The sequence below is a fragment of the Macaca nemestrina genome, chromosome 19 (assembly GCF_043159975.1).
Source record: "Macaca nemestrina isolate mMacNem1 chromosome 19, mMacNem.hap1, whole genome shotgun sequence".
Classification (NCBI taxonomy): domain Eukaryota; kingdom Metazoa; phylum Chordata; class Mammalia; order Primates; family Cercopithecidae; genus Macaca; species Macaca nemestrina.
The window spans coordinates 4,336,809-4,343,348 of NC_092143.1; the positions used below are offsets into that span (position 1 = coordinate 4,336,809).

General features: G+C 42.8%; 1 long non-coding RNA gene across 1 annotated transcript; it reads left to right on the forward strand.

Annotated features, from left to right (window-relative positions):
• Positions 1-2,040: 2,040 nt before the first annotated feature.
• LOC139360097 (uncharacterized) lies at positions 2,041-5,331 on the forward strand. The gene is made up of 4 exons (XR_011617205.1): positions 2,041-2,567; positions 3,724-3,841; positions 4,177-4,323; positions 5,200-5,331. It is a non-coding gene; the product is annotated as an uncharacterized lncRNA (long non-coding RNA).
• Positions 5,332-6,540: the final 1,209 nt, after the last annotated feature.

Below are 6,540 nucleotides of genomic sequence, written 5' to 3' on the forward strand. Positions count from 1 at the left end.
CCCACCCAGGCAGCCCGCCATGGAGGCAGAGAGAGGAGGAAATGCCGGTGAGGGAGGGGAACCAGCTGGGGAGGAGGGGAAACCGTTTGGTATAGTCTCCTGTCCTCATGGGAGCCTAGAGGAGAAAGAAAAAGGAAGAGAAAGAAGGAAAGTCCAGAAAGTGAATGTAGAATGCGGGGCAGCCTGGAGACCCCTAATGTGCCTGGCAAGAGCACTTCCGGGTTGCAGAGGCCGGAAGTCCACCCAGAACCCGCTGAAGAGTAAAGGGAAGTTTGGGGGGGCGTTGTGCATTGAGGAATTTTTATTTTTCTACATCTCTCCAGGGTAAGATTTAGATGCAGAACGTAGAAGGAAATGGTGATTGTTAAAGTAATTGAAAGCACTTGGAAATAAATAATATTCTGAATGTACTCTGGATCAAGCAGGCAGTTGAAAAGATGGTCATTGGAGTATTTGAAATATGACAATGATAATAACATCGGAGAGACATTTTCAAAAGCTGCCTACACAGTTTTCAGACTGAAGTACCTGTTTTATTTTCTTTTTATTATTTTACTTTAGAGAAAGAAAAGGATCAATAGAAATGCACTAAGATTTTGTTTCAGGCTTTTAGAAGAAAAAAAAAACACCTAAAACAACGTGGAAAAAGAGACAAAGAGGGAAAAACCCAATAAACTGAAAAATAGTAAGATGGTAGAAATGATAAATTCAGGAGTTAGTCTTTGGGAATAACTTGTGAGGAATGGAAAAGCTCAAGTTTTACAAATGCAGTTAATGATAAAATTATGAAAAAATGACTAAAAAGAAATGAATTAGGTGGGAGACTTTCACATGTTACAGGAAGGCACTATGAAAAACCGTATTCTAAGCAATTATAATCTTGGTAAAAAGGAGACTTTTTTCAAAAATCAAAATTTACAAAACTGGCTGCAAAAGAAGAGAAGAAAAATACGCAACATCACTAATCATCAGAGAAATGCAAATCAAAACCGCAATGAGATACCGTTTCACAGCAGTCAGAATGGCTATTATGAAAAAACCAAAAAACAATAGACGCTGGTGATGCTGAAGGGAAAAGGAAACATTTATACAGTATTGGTGGGAATGCAAATTAGTTCAGCCATTGTGGAAAGCAGTTTGGAGATTTCTCAAAGAACTTGAAACAGAACTACCATTTGATCCAGCAATCCCACTACTGGGTATGTACCCCAATAAATAAATACATAATTCAACTAAAAAGACATGTGCAATGTTCATTGCTTTGGTATTTGGAAAACAGTTCGTATCTTCACAAATTTGACTCCAGATACATTTGCAAAGCAAAATAAATAAATAAATAAATAAAATTAACAAATAATCAAGAGGAAATATAGGTTAATATATAAAGTAAAATAATAAATACAGAAACTGATATAGTTGACTACCCAAAAATGTAAAAGGAGATGCACGTACAAAATAAATCAAAATTGAATGAAACAAGTTGATATATTTAATAGCCACAAAGGAAAAATATTTATACTATATGAAGAAATCATGCAAGCAATTAGAAAAACCATCATAAACATAGTGGGTTAATGGAGGAAGCACATGGAAAATTTTTATAACCTACTAACAAACACATGGGGAAAGTTAATTATAATAATAATCTAGTAAAATCTTATAAATATTTCCAAATATGATAACACATTGCTGGTGAACATCTAGTAACCAGTGTTAAAGATTGCCGGACTGTTTCAATTACGTTGGAAAACAATTTAGTGACATGCATCAATATCCTTTTACTTAGCATCTTTCTACCTAGTTTTGATTAGGTTAAATTTTGACCTAATTTTGCTTTTGAAATAAATCCTAAGAAGTTACCACAAAATATGAGGAAAATTTTGTGTATAATAATGCTCATAATGGCAAAACAACATTGACTACTATTTAAGTGGCGACAAGCATTGGAGAATGGGAAGTGAATGAGCACAGGACAGAATATTGTGTCCTCACTGCCCATGATGTTTACAAGGCATTTTCTATAATAGGAGGAAATTCCATTACCAAAGTTTACCTGTTGCAAGGGAACACTGGGGTTCACTTCCTTCCCTTTCTATTTCTCCCTATCTGTTTTCCACATTATCTAACGTGATCCTGGGTGACTTCTCGAACAAGAACATGCATAGTTTTGAGGAGAAAGAAAGCCAGCGCCCGAGTGTGTGTTTGTGTAGGTGAGTGTGTTCTCCAGGTCAGACGTGTCTGGTGATGGGAAGACCATTCCACCCTAAGACATGCACATCCAGTGTCAGCGACAGAGCCTGTGAGTGAGTTGTCACGAATGTTGCTTCTCAGGGAGTTAACTGGAACTAAATGTTTGGGATTATTTCTTCAGATTACAGCAATCAAGGCATCGTTCTGAGACCTGCATTGGAATACCACGCAGAGTCCTTGCTCATCCCCATGAGTGCTTTGGGTTACACTGTGATGTGTGTGCAGCTGTATATGGGCCTGTCGGGGCTGATACAGCAGTCATTCCTTCCAAGAAATCTTTGATCTGCTGAAAGGTGACTACAAAGCTGATAGCCAAGGTACCAACGCAGGGAGAGTTTCACAGTGTGGCATGTTAGAAGGGGCGGTTCCCAGGGGCTGCTTTGCTGAGTGTGTAACAGCCAATTGGGCCTGCTAGAGTCAGCAATTAGCTTGGAGCTGTTCAGAACTTCTGACAGGGCCACCTTTATCTGTAAACCAGTTCTTCATTGAACAATAACGCCGCAGCCAGTCAGGGAGACGTCCGCGCAGCGCAAAGCAGGCTGCGAGTGTCAGGGTAGACGGAGCTTTTCCCCAGGCTGTGGAATTCCGATGTCCTCTCCGCAGTGGAGCCCGGCGATCACCTGCCTCCCTCAGAGTGACACTTAGCAGGTCCTTCATGAGAGGAACATCATTTCCCTTAGTCTCAATGACAGAGCTGTTTCTCTGACTAAAGATTACTTATTGGAAAACTAAGGGTGATATTTTCTTTTCAAACAGTGAAGAGACTATAAAAAACTTCACTTCGAAAATGATCTACCAGGGTTGTTTTAATTAGAGTGAAGTTTGGGAAATAAAACTTAGAAACGTTATCTCTGGGAGGTCTAAAAATTTTCCTCGTGCTTTTGATAGTTGAGAAGGGAACGTGCTCGTCTTTGTGTCAGATCCTTAACCTCTTTTTCCATCCTTTTTGTTTGCACTTAAATTTTGAGAAAGAAAACAATGGTCCCTGTTCACAAGAACGCTTTTTCTCCTCCCTAAGAAAATAGCACTTCTACAATGTTACTTTCCTCGAGCTTCATGGCTGAGCTGTGGGTTTCTTTTTAATTTATTTTTATTTTGTTTTTCTTGGGGGGGGTCGTGGATCGGCTCACCTCAAGTAGGGTGGTCTACTGGTAGAAGGTGTTATCTGGTGTTGGAGGTATGGCCGCCGTGTGGGGCCCTTTACACCTGATCTTGGAGTTCAGTGGAGGGGCACGCCCTACCTGACTTCCCAACCACCACTGCGCAGTGAGCCTTTTCAACTTTTTTTAAAAATTACTTTTTTAGAGACAGAATCTCCCTGTGTCACCCAGGCTGGAGTGGCATCGTGATAGCTCACTGCAGCCTTGATCTCCTTGATCTCCTTGACAAGCAAACCTCTTATGTCGGCCTCCCAGGTAGCTAAGACGACAATTGCACGCCACCACGCCCAGCTAACTTTTTAGTTTTTCACAGACAGGTGGTCTCTCTATGTTGCCTACGCTGGTCTCGAATTCCTGGGCTCAAGCCACCCTCCTTGGCCTCCCAAAATGCTGGGCTTACAGTGATGAGCCACTGCACCTGGCCTGTCCAGGTGAGTCTTATGTCAGCCTCACCCCATCCTTCCCTGAGAAGTACATCAAGAAGGGAGAGGCACCTCGACAGTCTGTGGATGACAGCTCTATAATTTCAGCATTATTTTAATACAATCAATGTAAGTGCCTTATGTATTTATGCAGCTTCATTTTACATGTGCTTTTCCAGATAATTGATTTGTGCTTGTCTGCTAGATTTCAATAACTTGCCTCTTTCTTTTTTTCTGTTTTTTTTTTTTTTTTTTTTTTTTTCTGTTTGTCCCCTCCCAGTTGTTCTCTATCCTTGATGGAAAAAAATCCAAAGTACTCCCACTGTGCTTTCTGTTCTCTGCAGCCTCTTTTTTGCAAGGAAGCCCTGTCGTGCACGGGAAGGCCAGACGGATGAGATTCTGTCTGGCCCCTCTAGCTAAGCTGTTCCGCACGGCGAGTGTATGGGAACGAGGCTGCTTTGAGCTAACTTTGCCAACGCTCTGCTGGTGAGGTGAGCCAGGGCTGAGCCCCTGATGGTGTTCAGGGATCTCCTTCAAGAACATAAAAGGGAGCTGATTGATGAGGTCTGTGCATCTGTTCACTCTCTCCCACCACAGCTCCTGCCCCAAGTGTGTCAATACCCAGGGGCAAGGGCTGTGGAGGTGGGGAGCAGGTTTAATGGGTGAATTTACTTGCAGTAAAGAAGTTCTTCTCCTTGTCTTGGTCACCATTTGTTCACCAAGAAACTAGCATTCCCTATCCTACTAAAAGTTTACAGTTTTTTTTTCCTTCTTCTTCTTTTTGGTGAGCACGTTTCTGCACTGTTGAGCTGACAGCTGAAATCTGTCCTCCTCCTGCGTGTGATGTCAGCTGTGGGCCAGCCTGGCAGTCTGGGAGAGAAGAGGAGGGGAAAGCTAGGGGGAGAAGGGAGCGTGTTAAGATTGTGACCAGACCGGCTGAAACTGTGTCATGTGTCACAAACCCCACAGCCTGGCAGCTCTCTGTGGAGGGAGCTTTGTCTCTCATGACATATCTAAAGGCTCACGGGAGGCCAACCCGCACCTGTAGCTCTCCTGGCTGACGTGCGACCAGGCAGCCTCCAGAGAGAGAGACAGAGAGGGGAACGGGCAAGAGCTGAGACTCCAGCAACAGCAGGAAATGGGCTGCGTTGCCGACAGCCGGCTCCGCCAAGAGCTATTTCTAAAATCTGGGTTCGAAGACGATGTGCAGTCAGGTACAAACTGACAGACCAACAACTTTCTCCCATCTCGCGGCTGCTCCCTTGTTTACAGTGCTTTCAGACTCCATGGGAGATTCTCTAAAGGTACCTGTGTGGTGTCTCCTAAGAGTCCGGGCTGCCAAGCGCTTCCCGTGTCCTTTCTAACAGGTGTGGAAGGTGTAAGGAAGGAGCAGGAAGGAAAAGATAAGACACGAAGAGAAGGAGCCAGGTGGAAAATCCTGGAGTGCAGAAGTGTCCGTCTGAAAGGCTGTGATGACCGTGATGAGTAAATTATTTCATTCCTACAATTATACAATAAAACAGTATACAGTTCTTGTGCTCGTAGGAGAATGAATTACTGTTTCTTCATTTCCATTCATTTTCTATTTTTAAAATAAAAACTTTATATAAGCATAGGATACTTAAAAGAACCAAGATACATTTTGGCTTGTGTTTATATATGGACATGTTTAAAAACATAGCATTTTTAAATTGGTAAAATAGGTAAAAATAACTGGAGAGGAAGTTTCATACTTGACAGAAATGATGATGAAATATTCAACGCGCTAGGCACGGTGGCTCACGCCTGTAATCCCAGCACTTTGGGAAGCCAAGGCAGGAGGATCACTTGAGGTCAGGAGTTCGAGATCAGCCTGGCCAACATGGTGAAACCCCATCTCTACTAAAAATACAAAAATTAGCCGGGTGTGGTGGCAGGTGCCTGTAATCCTAGCTACTCGGGAGGCTGAGGCAGGAGAATCACTTGAGCCTAGGAGGCCAAGGTTGCAGTGAGCCAACATCGCACCACTGCACTCCAGCCTGGGTGACAGAGTGAGATACTCTGTCTCACGAAAAAAAAGAAAGAAAGAAATATTGAATGCACACAGTGGGAAAGAAGAGAGGACGCAAGACTCTGGGCCCAGAACAGCAGGGAATCCAGGACCCTCCTGGTGAGAAGGCAAAATGAGAATATGCAGCCTCTGTCCTCATGGAGGCCATGGGTGCAGAGTAAAGGGACAAACTGGCCACTTGGCGTTGCATGGACAGTCTGAGGATCTCACTTTCTAGCAGTTCATTCTGGCATCAATCTCTGCCGCCCGGACATGGGGACGCACAGCTTGATGGGGTCACTCTTTTTGGGTGGTGATTCCAATGTGTCACCTAAGCTGGCACCCAGGGGGATCAGGGTCCACCAGCAACACAATTACTCAACAGGAGAAAATACAACCCTGTCGTACCAACCCCTCCCTGACACCACAGCAACAGTCAGGACACATTTAGGATATTTTCTTTTTGAACTATATCACTTTGGGACCTTTCTTTATCAATTACAGTAATTTTTACCCTTGTCATTTAGTAAAACTCTGTGGTCCCTGGTTTTATTTAAGATACAAACTTTGTATAATATCAAATATATATATGTAAACATGCATACATATCTGTATGTATATGTGTATGTATGCATACATGCATGTAGTATTTGTTGAATTTCAAATTAATTATATTTTG